This window comes from Silene latifolia, chromosome Y (assembly GCF_048544455.1).
Source record: "Silene latifolia isolate original U9 population chromosome Y, ASM4854445v1, whole genome shotgun sequence".
NCBI lineage: Eukaryota > Viridiplantae > Streptophyta > Magnoliopsida > Caryophyllales > Caryophyllaceae > Silene > Silene latifolia.
In genome coordinates, this window is record NC_133538.1 from 143,056,309 (window position 1) to 143,074,056 (window position 17,748).

The window sequence follows — 17,748 nt, forward strand, 5'->3', positions numbered from 1 at the left end:
GGAATTATAATTAATGAGTAGTAAAGGTCTTGCTTGGTTATAGATATTGTCATTGTTTGGACGTGAGAGTCTTGGTCTTATCGAATACTAGAGGTGAGATACAAGCCTTCTATTTGCGATATGATCGCCGGGATTGATGTTCCCATCCGTTCTTAAGGTGAGTTACAAGCCATAAGTATGAATGTGACATTAGTAGCCACATCCCGTGCATTGTTTGTTAAGAGGTTTTCAAAGTAATGGCTATGGTTTTCAACTATATGTATTGCAATGATTGACTACTCGTTCATCTATCTCATATAACTTACGTATTAGTCTTGCATAATTTAGATAGTTGCATATATCACATTTCATTGGAGTTCGTGCTTGTGATTAACTGACTGCATCCATGATTTTTCCTTTACTGTACTTATTTAAATATGCCATGGCATGCTCATTTGCTATCCTATCTTGTTTCTTTTATTGTGTTAACATGATTGATCCCATGTTTATTATAATAATTCAAGTTATTTACATCTTGTCTTAAATGTCTGATTAATTGAGTTCTTTGTTATGTTCATTTTGACAATTTGTGGCTGGACGAACCTTGAGTTACTCCCCACTGACTGTGGCTTTCATGTTTACATGAATGACAGGTTTGTGAAGATGCATTGGTGGGGTTTAGACGTGTGAGCTAGCGAGCACCTTGGATTAGTAGTCGGTTTATTAGGATTGCCTAGACTCACCCTTTACCGTCTTGTCATTCGAGGAATTTTTTTTCCCAATTTTGACTATCACGTTTGTATAAACTTAACTTTATTTCCGCATACTTTATTTATGTTTTAGGTTTTATCGAACCCGCGCTTTAGATTTTAAATAGTTTCAAAAATTTCCTAAAATTCCGAATTTTCTTATCGTATTTTCTTAGCTTTATTGCGGGGGTTCACAGTAGTTGTGTGCGTTTTGAGCGACGTGGCCGCATGGGCTACTTGAAGAGGCGCGAGCCATTTTGCGGGTCTTCGAGCTGTCTTGTCACTATCACGCATTTGAAATCATGATTTGTTTTTAAAATGTTTTGTTTTCCACAAATCGTTTTGATTTTTCCGACGTATAGTTGTACAAAACTGTCGATTAAACGTAGTGATTCCTAAGCATATTGTAGTCCGATAATCAACGGGTGTTTGCTGGGGAATCAAAAGATATTGGGTATCTACACGTTGTGAGTTTGATAACTCTTTTGTATTTGAGCCAACAATTCCATTTGGGTCTTAGCCATTTGCATTACCAAGGCCTCAAGTTTACCCCCCGGTTGTTTTGTTGGACATTTTGGGGTGGTGGACCTTGGTTTGGTTGGAAATTTTGTTGTGGTCGCCTTTGTTGGTGGTTTTGATTTTGATAGCCCGGTGGGTAATTGAACCTTTATTGTGGAACATAGGCATTTTGTTGTTGTTGAGGCACAAAATTTTGTTGGGGTTGAGGGTTAAGCACATTGTTATTTTTATAAGACAGTTCGGGTGAAATTTTGTATTCGGGTTGTATGTATTTGAAAATGTACTTGGTGGATATGAACTTTGTCTAAAAGTTTGATAAGCATTTACCTCCTCAATAGTAGCTTGGCATAGAGCGGTGCAATGACCCGCACCTCCGCAACCTTCACAAACAACAATTTGACTAGTAGAGGACACGGCATTGAGTTGTTGGATTGCATTTTGAGCCTCCAACTTTTCTTGGAGCAATAGGATTTGAGCTTTCAAAATGGTAGTGTCGGATGCTTCCTATTTACCTTTGATTGGTGTACTCCGAGAATTGACATATTGGGCATCATGAATCGCCATGGATTCAATCATTGCATGAGCAATATCCGTGTCAATTTGATCAAACCGCCCATTGTTGGCGGAATAAAGAATTCTTCGGGACTCGGCACAACCCATGATGTGGGCATTTCCTTTGCAACTCCTTGTACCTCTCCCAAGCTTCATATAAGCTCTCAAGAGCTTGTTGACGGAATCCCGTGATTTGGCTCCTCAAAGTTTGAGTTTTCTCCGATGGAAAAAACTTTTGATAGAAAGCAAGAGCCAATGTTTCCCAATTTGTGATTCCCATGGCGGTGCGATCAAGGCTATTGATCCATAATTTTGCCTTATACTTCAAAGAGAAAGGGAAAAGTATTTACCATATTTAGGTGATCGGTCTGTTTCGTGTTCACAATTAAAGGTGTGGTCGTTGGGTCACGTCCGAATCAAAACACAATTTATAGCTTCACAAACAACTCTACAATTAGTAAAGAGGCAAGTAAAGGTCGGATCCCAAGGGACGGGTATTGAAATGAGATTTCTATTGAAACTAGTGGTGTCTTGGGGGTGTCACAAATTGGGTTGATGTAGAAGGTCACTAACTAAAATAGCAATGAAAATAAACTAGCAAGATGAATTAAAAGGGGTGTAAACAATTGATTAAAAAGCACTAAGGTGTCATGGGATCATAGAGGAATCATGGGAATTGATCATACAAACATGTTCTCAAATTATAAGCAAGCGATTATTGTTGTGATGGATTGAGTTGGGTTATATCTTACAATCCTAGGAAAGTTTGGGTCCCGGAGCCGAATCGATTAGATTGTGCAACACCTACAAGTCGACTTAATCTTCCCTACTCAACAACATGCATGGTCTAATGAGACTAGAGTTGGGTTATGTCTTACAAGTCTCATTGAAAAGATAGAAGATGGTAGTAAATGCAAGGATTCATAGGCTTAGCATTTCATCAAATATAACATGTGCATGAGTTGAGATCAAAACAAGCAAGCAAATAAAACATGAAAGCATATTAATTTAAGCATGAATCATTCCCCATGTTGGTTTCCCCTAATCACCCATTAACCCTAGCTAATAGACTACTCGCTCATTATCATGTTGATCATGCTAGCAAGGTTGTCAATCATACCAACAAAATGAAACATGATGAGTAAATGAAAGTAATTAACAATAATTAAAAGGGATTAAGAGAATTATACCTACTAATGATTCCAATAATAAAGCAAAGATAAAAGAAGTACTTGAATGCTTGATTAAGAGGTTGTCAATCTCCCAATAATAACCCAAATAATCTTCAATTACCCAAAATAAAGGATGAACAAAAGAGAGATTAAGGAAATAAAACTTGTATTAGAACTTGATTAATTGTTGATTACAAAACTAAAGAGAGATTTGATTGGTATTAACTACTCTAATTGTTGATAAGAAGAACATGCTCCTCTAATTTAGACTAATGGGGTATTTATAGTGGAAATTAGGGAGGATGCATTAGGGTTAACTAAGGGCTAAACTAGTAATTACACTTTTTAGATTGAGCAGGGAGGAGCCGGTATTTTCCGAAGGAAGGGCTTCTTTCTTCGTAGCTTGGAGAAGAGGAAATCGCACTGTCTTTGGAATCCGGGCGGATTAAGGTCGGGACGGGCGGATTCTGGCGATGGAATCCGAGCGGATTCAAGAGAATCCGGCGGATGTGGAGGTGGGATCCGAGCGTCTTGGTGGAAAGCCGCACGGATTTCTGCAGCTGGAGGACGGCCGGATTGGGGACAATCCGCACGGATTGTGCCTCAGCAAGGCTTCTTCTTCTTTTCTTCCCTTTTCTTCATAAATTCCTTGGGGATTTCCTTGGGGACTCAAGGATCCTTTCTCAACATTGCTCATCTACTATCATATGTACAAAGGCCTTCTAATCTTGTCTCTCCTTGATGCTTGGTCATTGAATTCGATCAATTTAGTCTTGTTTTGCCATGAAAATGCAAGATTCTTACTCCTTTCCTACCAAGGGATCAAAATCTCAAAGAATATGCAAAACAAAGAACTAAAGATAAGAAATGACCCAAATATGCACTAAAAAGCATGGGAACAAGGCTAATTCGGGGGCTAAATATGCGCTAATTATGGTCACATCAAATATCCCCAAACCGAACCTTTGCTCGTCTCGAGTAAAGAGGTGACAAAGACTAGGACCATTATTTAAACTAACCTAATAACATAGCCGATATGAGACAATTAGCGGGTCTCACTCCGCCCCTTCAACTCACTACAAGACAACCATGAGGTAGGATGCCTTCTTGCAAGGCAAGGTGGGTCTTGCCAAAATGGCGACACATCCAAACATTAAGCACACAAAATCACATAATGGATGCATCTACAAACGGAATAGCCACTTCCTCATCAAGTGGCGGAGGCACTAAAGAGGAACAAATTTAAGAGCATGTAATCCTTCACAAATACTAGTTCAACAAATTACTAAGGCTAAGAGGATGGCACTAAATCACCTCCAAATGGTGTTAAACTAGACTACTTTCGTCTTCCAAATGCTTTCGTCAAGAGCGATCGGATGGTGGTGGAATGATGATCCCTATGATGCTAGTAGCATATGACATGACAAGTCTCGAATTCTCTACAAAAGTAAAGGTCATGGATCGTCCCAAGCTCGACCAAGTGGCTTGACAAAAGGCTTTTTGGGAATGAAATGCTCAAATCTTTATTCACAACGGGTGGATATGACTAGTATTCAAAATTGTCCTCATTTCACTTTCACATTTCAAAAATTTAAGATGGGTTTGTCTCTTCCGGGCTAGTGTCCTTTGCTTTCGCCAATCGCTTATTAGGCAACCGGTTAACCTCTAGACAATAGCTTTTCGGGGTGATAGTCACTCTGTCTCTGGGCGGCCGAATTCACAACCGTGTGGGGGCCCAATTCAATGGATCCCGCACCAAAGCACATCTAAGTGGTACGCCTCCATCAAAATAACTTAAATCTCTCAACATTCAACAATTCATAACATTTGAGGTTTCCTTGGCATTAAATTACTTCCACATGACAAAATTCTTTGAAATGAGCACTTCAAGCTTATTGATAGAAAATATTTTTGGGTTGCCTTACCACAAGGTCAATCAAGGTCACCTAGACAAGTTAACCAAGTCCACATCGCATCACGGGGTTGGATAGGTGACTCACATGCAAACCCTTGACTAGGCCTTGGGTCATGGGTCAAAAGACACTAGTATGACACTATCTAGGGTGTTTTACAACCATTCTAGTAGGCAAAGTCTTAAGTTGAACAAGTATTTGTAATGGCTTAGTTGCTCTTGTCAAAGTTCCTAATTAGGCATTTTTCAAAACATTTCTAACATGCAACTACATGCCATGATGCAACTAATATAAACATCCTAATGCAAGTGATTCTATCAACTAATATGACATATAAACTAAATGCAAGTCCTAAATTCACATTGTTATACCGCATCAATCAAAATAAAGCCACATAGTTATTAACATAAAGAGGAAAAAGGAGATTGGAAAGATCATACCATGCGGTCTTCATTATCCTCATGTCTCGGATGTGGCGTAGTCAATCAATGTGAACAAGGATAGAACAAACACAATATATACACAAGACTACAAAGGGAAATAAACATGTTTTTGGGTTTTTCAATTTTCAAATTTTTATGATTTTCGAAATTTTTCAATTTTTTTGGATTTTTGGAATAAGAGTTAAATGTTAGAATTCCCATCCCCTCACTAATATGGGCATTGTCCTCAATGGCCAAAGTGATGGAAATTATGCAAAGATGATGCATGATTTCTATACTAAATGCAATCTATACTAAGCTACACTACATGATGCATGGTTTTTGTTATGACGGAGAGGATAATTTAGATTACCTCCCGTTGTGTATGCATTAACTTCCCCAAACTGAGTTAGACACTATTGCTAATGTCCAAGTATGGGTGTAGTTCATGCACACACTATGCAATGCATGAAACTAATTTGTCATTTTGAATTTTGAAAATGGGAACAATAAAATGAGAACACCTCAATGGTACCGAGGTGTGAGTCCTCTATGGTGCTAGGACTACTCCAACAATGATCAAAATTAATTAAGATACAAGGTAACAAGACACAAACTTCTTTTCATGAAACTTTGAAAGATAAAGAGGAGAGATGAGAAAACTTCACTTAAACTTAGGTGGGTGCCTCTCGCCCGCTCCACCTAGTGATGAGGTAGTCTTCTAGACATCAGCATCATCTCCCTCTATATCGCTATCCCAAATATCCTTTGAAGCATCACTCAAACTTGGGTCCATGAATTCGTCTTCCTCACTCTCAAGTTCCACCGTGTCACCTCCACAAGAATTGCCACTCTCCTCCTCTTGTCTACCGTTCGCCCCTTCATTAGCTCTCTCCGAGTTGGGGAAGAGCAAATCCATTTGAGCCCATGAGGGGAAAGCTCCTTCCTCACTAATCCGTCCTCTTCGAACCATCTCGTGATATTGAGGATAGAGGGCATAGTAAGTGTCCACGGAGGTCTCGTATTGACGGTAGTGTAGATCTTGTAAGATTCCCGTGACAAAGTCGTCACGGGGGAGGATAAAGGGGTTTGGATGGTTATACGGTTGGTAGGGGAAAGGGTAGGGAGGCACTTTTATCTTCTCATTTTGAGTTTGTTGTTCTTGTTGTTGTGGTGGTGGATTTGGTGGTGGTGGTGCTTGCCTTGTTTGACTTGGGATGAGGTAGGATGGCATTGGGGACAAGTTTCCTCTTCTTGGGGAGATCCGTGGTAGATCGGCCATTGGAAGATAAATCGGATCGCTTCCTTTTGTCAAACACTTTATCCGCTTATCGACCCCCTCAAGGGTTATCCAATGGTGATGGACGAGAAGGAGATCTTCATTAATTCTCGTGCTTCCCGTAAGTGGAGTGTACTCATTGTTCTCATTGAACCTTGGGTTGAAGTGCTTTGCAAGTCTAGTAATGAGTCCTCCATTCACTATGTGCTTCATTCCATCATCATCCCCATTTCTAAACTTTGCCCATTTCTCTAGCAAAACTAGAGGTGCATTGAAGTGATACCCATTACTCCCTTGAATGTTGAGGTAGGATTCCATAAACACAAGGTCTAATTGGTTCACGATGGCCGGATCTCGGCGGGCAAGTAGAGTGCCCGAAAGAAATCGATACGTAAGCCTCAAGATCAGGTTTTGGATATGAAAAGCAAGACATTCCTTGGTGTGAATGAAATCCCGGCCCGTCATGGCCCTCCACAAAGGTGCAACACTATACTTTTTGGGTTTCGATGTTCGGGTAGGCGAAACATCAAGTCCAAACACATTTGCGAATTCTACAAGGGTCATCATCCTAGAAACATTCTCCAACCTAAACTCTATGCATATCCCTTTGTTCAAGGTCGTAATCTTCAAAAAGCTCAAAAATTCAAGCACAAGAGACCGATAGGTTGGTTCATACATGCGAAAAAGGGTTGAAAGACCGAAAACCTCAAAGAGAGCTTCCACTTGGTGATAAATCCCAAGTTTCTTCAATGTAGCATGACATAAAAATTTAGTGGGAAGAATATTCTTACTTAGAAGCCGGTGGAAGACTAATCTTTGCACATCATTGAGGAATTCCACATTTGAGAAATCATCAAGCCTTGTAAGATCTACAATCTCTTCATGTTCCCTTCTTAAAGTGTTGAGATGGGAGGTAGAAGAACTTCCCATCATCCTTGGTCTTCTTGCACTCCTAAAAGAGGATCTCCTTGGTACCATTCTTGATTCTTTTGTTGGGTTCTTTTGATTTGTGAAAGGGTAAGGATGTTCCTTGTTGATTTAGTGTTGGAAACCCTAGAAAATTGGGGCTTTTTGATTTTGTGGGTAAAGAGAGTGATTTGGATATGTATGGGAGTCATAAGGAGGTGGGTTTTATAGTGTAAGTGGAAGGAGTAGTGATGTGTCATTGTATGTGTGGTGGGGTGTATTTTAATTAGGGAAAAGTCGGGTCAAAACACCGTGAGAAGACGAGCGGATTCGAGCTGAAGACGCTCGGATTCGTGCTCCTCGGGACGGGCGGATTCTGGGCAATACGCCCGGATTCTGTCACAGCGAGAATTTCCAAAATTTGACGCCCCAAAGACGGGCGTCCCGAGCATGAGATGCTCGGATTCTTTTATGATGGGGCGGGTGTCTTCTTCTGAAGACGGACGGATTCTTCTACAGAGATTTTCTTTGAAATGCACAGGTAGAAAGACGGGCGTCTTTCTTCAAATCCGGCCGGATTCTACAAGACGGGCGTTTTTCTTCCTAGGACGCTCGGATTCAACCTCGGTCCAAAAATCTTCAAATTCTCAGCGTAGCTGGACGGACGGTTTCTCCTCAGAACGCCCGGATTCCAGCAAGACGGCCGGATTCCAGGGAATCCGCTCGTGTTCAGGCTGCGAATTCTTCCTTTGACTTTTTATCCTCTCTTAGATGCGTCCCCACACTCGAGAATTCGTTCCTTCCTTCATTCAAAATTCATTAGTAACCCTCCCTCACTTACGCTCATGAAAAGAGTTCATGCTATTTATTAAAACAAATGAAATAAAACAATAAATACAAGTTAGAGGGTTAGTATATTTACAAGTGGTGGATTAGGGAGGACTCCACCAAACTCTCCCTTAGATGGTCCTTTCAAGGGGGAGGAGGCCCGAGGTAGGTAGCCTCGACCTCTCCAACAAACGCTCCTTCATAGTATGGCTTCAACCTTTGACCATTTACCTTGAACTTGCTTCCATCTTCCGCTTTGAGTTCGAAATCTCCATATTTTCCAACTTCGGTTATCACATAGGGACCCATCCATCTAGAGTTCAATTTTCCCGGAAAGAGTCGGTAGCGGGAATTGAATAGAAGGACTTTGTCTCCCTTGTGCAAGGCCTTTTGTCTAATTCTCTTATCATGAAGCAATTTCGTTCTTTCTTTGTAAATCTTCGCATTCTCATAGGATTGTAGTCGGAACTCCTCCAACTCTTGGATTTGAATCATCCTCCTTTGACCGCTCAATTTGAGATCAAGATTAAGTGCTCGGATTGCCCAATAAGCTTTGTACTCCAATTCGATTGGCAAATGACATGCTTTTCCATAGACAAGCTTGTAGAGGGAGGCTCCTATGGGAGTCTTATAGGCCGTTCTATAAGCCCAAAGAGCATCATCAAGTTTTGTGCTCCAATCTTTCCGTGTCTTGTTCACAACTTTTTCAAGGATTTGCTTGATCTCTCTATTTGAAATTTCAACTTGACCGCTTGTTTGAGGATGATATCCCAAGCCGGTTCTATGTTGGACACCATATTTGGTCAAAAGGGATGCAAGTTTCTTCTCATGGAAATGCGTTCCTCCATCACTAATGATCGCTCTAGGAACTCCAAATCTTGGGAAAATTATCTTTTTGAAAAGCTTGGTGACCGTTTTTGCATCATCATTTGGGGTGGCAATTGCCTCCACCCACTTCGAGACATAATCTACGGCCACAAGAATGTACTTATTCCCATTGGATGTCACAAAGGGCCCTTGGTAGTCGATTCCCCAAACATCGAAGATCTCCACCTCTAGAATGCCCCTTTGTGGCATTTCGTTCCTCCACGAGATATTTCCCGTTCTTTGACAAGCGTCGCAATGAATGATGAATTTTCTTGTATCTTGAAACATTGTAGGCCAATAGAAGCCCGATTGGAGAATTTTTGCAACGGTTCCCCTTTCTCCATGGTGCCCACCGTAGGGTGATGAATGACATCCTTCCAAGATTCCTTGGGTTTCCCATTGAGGGATGCATCTCTGGTAGAGCCCATCACTACACTCCTTGTAGAGGTTTGGGTCATCCCAAAAGTACCTCTTTACTTCGAAAAGGAATCTCTTCCTTTGGTTGTGATTCAAGTTTGGAGGGAGTACCTTTCCAACAATATAATTGGCATAATCGGCAAACCATGGGGTGATGTGCCTTTCAAGTTGTGTTTGAATGGCCATCAAAATATCGTCGGGGAATGACTCATTGATCGGGGTTTCTCCATTTTCATCATGAAACCGGATCCTTGACAAGTGATCCGCCACTACATTCTCGGCTCCTTTCTTGTCTCTTATTTCCAAGTCAAATTCTTGAAGAAGCAAAATCCATCTCAACAATCTTGGTTTTGCCTCCTTCTTTATCAAGAGATGTCGGAGAGCGCGATGATCCGAAAATACAATCACCTTGGATCCAAGCAAGTAGGAACGGAATTTATCCAAAGCATATACAATGGCAAGAAGCTCCTTTTCGGTTGTGTCATAATTCACTTGGGAGGGATCGAGGGTCTTGCTTATGTAATAGATGGCGTGAAGAGCTCTCCCTACCCGTTGGCCAAGAACCGCTCCAACGGCGTAGTTGCTAGCGTCACACATAATCTCGAAAGGTAACTCCCAATTCGGGGGTTGGATAATTGGTGTCGAGATTAGTGCTTCTTTGATTCTATTAAAAGCTTCAACACACTCATCAGTGAAGAGGAATTGGGCATCTTTAAGCAAAAGTTGAGTGAGGGGTTTCGCTATTTTTGAAAAATCCTTTATGAAACGACGATAAAAACCCGCGTGACCGAGAAAACTTCTCACCCCTCTAACATTCACGAGAGGTGGGAGTTTCTCTATCACCTCAACTTTAGCTTTATCGACCTCGATGCCCTTTTCCGAAATCAAATTACCCAAGACAATTCCTTCATTAACCATGAAGTGACACTTTTCCCAATTTAAAACAAGACTGGCATCTTCACACTTTTGCAACACAAGAGAAAGATTATGCAAACATGAGTCAAAGTCCTTTCCATAAACACTAAAATCATCCATAAAAACTTCCATTATGGTCTCTAGGTAATCGAAAAAGACACTCATCATGCATCTTTGGAAAGTGGCGGGGGCATTACATAAACCAAAAGGCATCCTCCTATATGCAAAAGTGCCATAAGGGCATGTGAAAGTGGTTTTATGTTGGTCATCCGGGTGTATAGGGATTTGGAAGAATCCCGAATACCCGTCAAGGTAACAAAAGAATTTGTTGGAGGCTAACCTCTCAAGCATTAGGTCAATGAATGGTAAGGGGAAGTGATCCTTTCTTGTTGCGGAGTTTAATTTCCGGTAGTCAATGCACATACGCCAACCGGTGATCATTTTTGTGGGTATTAGTTCATTCTTTTCATTTGTCACTACCGTAGTACCTCCTTTCTTAGGTACCACTTGGACGGGGCTAACCCACAAAGAATCCGATATGGGATATATGATTCCCGCATCAAGTAATTTCATGACTTCTCCTTTGACAACTTCTTGCGTGTGGGGGTTCAATCTTCTTTGGGGTTGAATGGTAGGTCTATGGTCTTCCTCTAGATGAATTCTATGCATGCAAAAGTTGGGACTTATCCCCTTAAGGTCATCTAGACTATAACCTATAGCCTTCTCATGTTGTTTCAATACATCAAGCAATTTTCCCAATTGGTCATCATCAAGTCTATCATTAACAATCACAGGTTTGGTCTTTGATTCATCAAGGTAAGCATATTTCAAATTTGGGGGAAGGGGTTTTAAAGTGGGGGTTTGTACCTTACTTTCCTCCTTTGGAGTTTCATTGAGAATTTGCTCCATCTCCATTAGACATTCCATCCTCATAGCATACTCAACTTCATTTTCGACCTCATCATATTCAAATTCCATGATGGGTTCCTCTTGCTCTTGAGTTTGTAAAATCTCTTCTAGGATGGATTGCTCATCCTCTATGGGTTTATATGCTTCCACTAGAATATTATGCACTAATTCGGATTGTGCACGAGTAAGTTCCTTGTTAGCTAGAGCGGCCTCAAAAAGATCCACCTCCAATTCCCAATACATATTGTTAGCCTCACTTGCTTCCAAGGCTTCCAATGCTTGCATGGGATCCTTGAAGTAAGGTATACTCAAGTGGTCCTCTACAAAACAATCTATAAAATCCATCTCGCACAATATCGAACAACTTGAAAACAATTAGAACAAGCCTTGAGGAGTTTTACTTCCCCAAGGCGAAGAAAGACACAACTAATAACAATAAAAAAAGGAAATCTAAATCAAACAAACACCGTCCCCGGCAATGGCGCCATTTTTTATCGGTCCGTTTCGTGTTCACAATTAAAGGTGTGGTCGTTGGGTCACGTCCGAATCAAAACACAATTTATAGCTTCACAAACAACTCTACAGTTAGAAAAGAGGCAAGTAAAGGTCGGATCCCAAGGGACGGGTATTGAAATGAGATTTCTATTGAAACTAGTGGTGTCTTGGGGGTGTCACAAATTGGGTTGATGTAGAAGGTCACTAACTAAAATAGCAATGAAAATAAACTAGCAAGATGAATTAAAAGGGGTGTAAACAATTGATTAAAAAGCAATAGGGTGTCATGGGATCATAGGGGAATCATGGGAATTAATCATACAAACATGTTCTCAAATTATAAGCAAGCGATTATTGTTGTGATGGATTGAGTTGGGTTATATCTTACAATCCTAGGAAAGTTTGGGTCCCGGAGCCGAATCGATTAGATTGTGCAACACCTACAAGTCGACTTAATCTTCCCTACTCAACAACATGCATGGTCTAATGAGACTCGAGTTGAGTTATGTCTTACAAGTCTCATTGAAAATATAGAAGATGGTAGTAAATGCAAGGATTCATAGGCTTAGCATTTCATCAAATATAACATGTGCATGAATTGAGATCAAAACAAGCAAGCAAATAAAACATAAAAGCATATTAATTTAAGCATGATTGTGGAGGTGGGATCCGAGCGTCTTGGTGGAAAGCCGCACGGATTCTGCAGCTGGAGGACGGCCGGATTGGGGACAATCCGCACGGATTGTGCCTCAGCAAGGCTTCTTCTTCTTTTCTTCCCTTTTCTTCATAAATTCCTTGGGGATTTCCTTGGGGACTCAAGGATCCTTTCTCAACATTGCTCATCTACTATCATATGTACAAAGGCCTTCTAATCTTGTCTCTCCTTGATGTTTGGTCATTGAATTCGATCAATTTAGTCTTGTTTTGCCATGAAAATGCAAGATTCTTACTCCTTTCCTACCAAGGGATCAAAATCTCAAAGAATATGCAAAACAAAGAACTAAAGATAAGAAATGACCCAAATATGCACTAAAAAGCATGGGAACAGGCTAATTTGGGGGCTAAATATGCGCTAATTATGGTCACATCATTAGGCTTGAGTGACTCCCGTTTGCCAAATCATGGAGCAATAGTCACAAAAGTTTTGAACATGCAAATTGGGATCCTCCAAAGGACTTCCCCCAAATTGCTTCCTCTCCACAAGGCTAATAAAAGCCGGTTTGATCTCGAACACCGGGGCAGTAATTTGAGTAGTAGTAATACCTGCCAGAAGCATAGCCGCGGTGGGCTTAGAATGATCGGAAAGTTTCACCATCTTTTTGGTTGGAGATGGTGGCGGTGGTGGAGACGATGAACTAGAAACCTCCTCCTCTTCAAAAGCTTTAAGATCGTCTAAGTAAGACTTTGTTGCACTTTCAATTTCCACAGGAGAAGCGGCTTCTTTAATTTCTTTCAAAAAACGTTGTCTTCTACGCAAGGTTTTCTCGGGCTCGGAATCCGGCGAAAGCAAATCTCCAATACGAGAAGACCTGGGCGTAAGACAAAAATCTCAAGAAATTCGTAAGTAACGGTTTCAAGGAACAAGTGTTCCTCAAGACAAAATAAAACAAGATAGAAATCAACAATTCTAAACGCAATAAAACCATGCTCCCCGGCAACGGCGCCAAAATTTGATAGGCTTTGTCGCACACCTAATAAAAGATAAATTTCCCTAGACACAAATTAATGTAGTACGAGGGGTCGAACCCAAGGAGACGGGAATTGCGTTATGAAAAGCTCTGAATAGACTTCTATCAAGGCCGATTACGATTTTTTGTTTGATTGGTTTGGTAATTAGCAAATAAAATGATATAACAATATATGATAAAGGAGTCTAGGGGAGTCGGGTCACACATGCAATTGTATATAGATGTTCATATTAAACTTGAAATAAATAACATTGTTAGTTGTTTAGGCTTAAAGACAACCACCTCTCGGCCTTATTGTCAACCATAGACCGGGTCCTAGAGAACTCTCGTTATGACTAGGTCGTCCTACTAACACATGCTTAGTCTAATTCGATTCCGTGCCTCTCGACTTATAGAACGAATTAACAAACTTAATCGATGAATATGGCCACTAAACAAAGATTAATCATGACGATGCAAAGATGTGATAGAAACAAATAGACAAAATTACAACAACTAATTTAACATTTACAACTATTAATCATGCATTGCTTCCCTATTCCCTAGACAAATGGAACTACTCACTCATGGGAAATAAAACTAACAATGCATGAAATGATAAACATGATAATAATATAAATATAACTAAATGAAATTGTAGAAGTTATAAATAAATTAAGTAGTGATAACATATGAAAAGTGAGATTACTAACGATGAGAAATGTAGTGAGGAATGCTAATGATAAACTTGATAATAAAATGTGATGACAAACTAATATTGTAATGCTAAAGACAATGACGATAACTATGAAATAACAAAAACGAAGAATGCGATAACTAAATGAATAAGGGTCGACCGTAAAAGGAACTTGGAACTTGAACAAGAATACCAACCCAAATGAACTTCAAAGGAAAAATTGTATTGAAATAAGAACCAAGAGTTTAACCAAATGTAAATTGTTTTACACAACCAAATGCTTAACAATATTAAAACTAATCAATATATATAACTAAAGGAGACTTTTTTTCGAATTATACTATTAGCATTAGAAATAGGAGATAATTAGTTATTTACAATTTTTCTATTATAATTAGGAATATAATTTTCCTATTACAAATGAGAATTAATTAATTATTTTACCATTTTCCAATTAGAAATAGGAAATAAATTAACAATTTATTAAGGATTTTTTTCCTAAATATGCTATTAGAATTAGGAGATAATAATTATTTAAAAATTTTCTATTATAATTAGGAATATGATTTTCTTATTAGAAATGAGAATTAATTAATTATTTTACAATTTTATTATTAGAAACAGAAAAAATTAATTATCTACAATTTATTAATATTAAAAAAATTATTCATTATTATTTGTTCACTTTTTATTAAATTAGAAGGAAAAAAACCTTTGATATATGTATAATATCCAATTTTATAACAACTTCCGATTAAAAAAAAAGGTATTATAAGGCTAAAAGGCCCTAGACCGAACTGGGTTGTGGTAAATGTGCATGCATAATACGTACTACATGGAATTTACTCATGCAAAGAGTAAAATGAACGATGAAATATGCCCCTACGTCTTTTGTTATTGCTAATGTCATATTTAATTATACATAATACGAAGTTTATTATTCAAATGTCATATGTATTTCTCCAACTAATTTCAAAATTATTTTCCACACAATACACTTCAACTTCTATTGATAATTTATTATTATATTATGAGAAAATTGTTGATTACAGCCTTATAAAAAACATTTTTTGAAAATTACAGCTTTATATAATTTTTTTTGAAAATTACAGCCATAATATCACTTTTCTTTGAAAATTGCACCACGATGACGTTTTCGGTGAATTTTGCCAAAAAAATGATCGATATACCCTTGCTTATTTGTTTGTTTGCTTACCCAGATTTTTTTCACTTTACCTTTCATTTACCTCTTTCATTTCACTCCAAACCCTCTCATCTTCCTCACCCATATTCTCTACAAATTTCCCCAAATCTTTCTCTAATTTCTAGTGTAATTAATCCCCATTATCACATAACGACTTCAGATCCTGAGTGGCAAAGTTGTGCCATCGTCTGACAGTTCTATTTCGAAGAGTAACTATTCGTACACCCAATCTGTTCTTTTCAATTGATTGAATTGAATTTTAGGGTTTATGTCTAAAATTAGTTTGGGGAAAATTGATGATGAACCCTAATTATTTTCAATTTGGGGAAAATTGATGATGAAGAATGCTAATTAATTTAAGATAAAAATTGAATAATAAAATTAGAATTCAATTAAATTAAATTGACCAGGGTAGAATTTGAATAAAGGGGGTGAATTAGATTATTGATATTGTTGAAGAAATGGAGAATTAAAGAGAAGATGAGCTGTGAAATCTAATTTTGGGGATGAACAAGATGGTTATAAGGTTGAAGATAAGGGTATTTTGGTCTTAAAATATGAACCTAAGTCACAAAAATTCAAATTGGCATCAATTTCCCGCCGGAGTTAATGTTTTGATTGTAATTTATGATCAGAAGTATTATAATGGCTGTAATTTTCAAAAAAAATTATATAAGGCTGTAATTTTCAAAAAGTGGTTTTTATAAGGCTGTAATCAACAATTTTCTCTTATATTATTTACATTCATTTGTCATTATATAAAAGTATATTAATCAAAATTTAAATAAGACATTCACAAATTGTTGATAAGTACAAAGTTTGATATCTATTTTTCAAGGAGTGTTAAAAGATAAAGAAAGTTGCTGCTAATTTGCGAATAGAAATATCATATTATGACAAATGAGTAAATGTTTTGAAAAACTTTATTGTGCAATTGTTTCATAATTTAAAGTAAAAATGGTACTACGAGTAATAAAATAGATTTGAATGAGGCTTGAAGGTAAATTAGATACACTTATTATAGAAATATGTATAAGATTAAGATTCAATTCAAGCAACGATCAACATTAAAAAAACGTCATGAAAAACACATAAAAGGGTAAGAGTAGTCTTTCCCTAACATAGTGAAGACCGTCTCTCTCAAACTTTTCTTCTGACAAATTTACATGCAAAAAAAAAATGTTATTATTCAATTATATGTAGCAAACTAATTATTGTTGATCCTATATTTTTTTTTTGGTGTAGATTGAGCACATCATCATTATAATTTAGGGAGAGATAGGAATTGGGGAAGGGTGAGACATAATATTCCTCATGCATAATACGATGCTTTAACCACCTTTAGGCAAAAATATAAAAATAAATGAAAAAATTTAAACCTAAAAGGGGGTCACATACTTGACAACTCTTCTATAGTTCTCTACCGCATTAATATTCTCATGTAGTTTATGACATTTATTTCATATTAATAAAAAAAAATGATTATACTGCTTCGTACAATTTGTAACTTATAACTTTTAGCTAACTTATTTGAACTTGCTTAAATTTGTAGATTTTAAGTGAAGAATATTAATTATATATAGGATTATTTCACATGAATAATCCTTCCTATTGGTGTCCCACTTATATTAATCCAACCTTCATATTAACTCACATTAATACGAACTATCCCACAATCTTCTCAGGTTGCACTTACCCAATAATATGACCTGCTATTTCCGGTCATCTTCTTTAACCTCGACTTTCTTCTACCTTTTAAATCATTTCATCATCTTCTTTTTTACTCCGTATCATTCATTCTTCCTACTCTTCCTCATTATTGTCCACTTTGTTTCTAATTTTTTGTGCGCACAAGCTTCTTCATTTTAATTTATTGTTCCACAGAAAAATACAACTCCCCTCACAAATCCGACTCCCGTCTCCCTCAAAACTTATCCCTTCACCACCTTCAACCTCCTGTGCTTACTGCTTTTCTCCACCGTCGTTGACATCTGTGGGTCAGCGCCACAACCAAGTCCTCGCACCCCTCCCTCGCTTCGCGCTATCTGTTGCCTCGACCACCACACTATGGTCTGTCGCCCCCTGTTGTGGTGACCACCACGAAAATCCCTAACCCTAACCCCCAAATTAATTTTACTACTTTGGACAATTTCATGGTGAATTTTATTTGATGTATGAGGTAACTTGGGTTTTAATTGATACTTTATTTTATGGGGAAAGGAGAGAGAGTGAAGTTTAATGGTGTACGAGAAAGAGAA

The 17,748-nt window shown here is 38.2% G+C and overlaps 1 non-coding gene across 1 annotated transcript; it reads left to right on the forward strand.

The window, feature by feature from the left end:
• Positions 1-1,900: 1,900 nt before the first annotated feature.
• Positions 1,901-2,007, forward strand: LOC141634790 (small nucleolar RNA R71). Its single transcript, XR_012539511.1, has one exon. It is a non-coding gene; the product is annotated as a small nucleolar RNA R71 (small nucleolar RNA).
• The last annotated feature ends 15,741 nt before the right edge of the window (positions 2,008-17,748 follow it).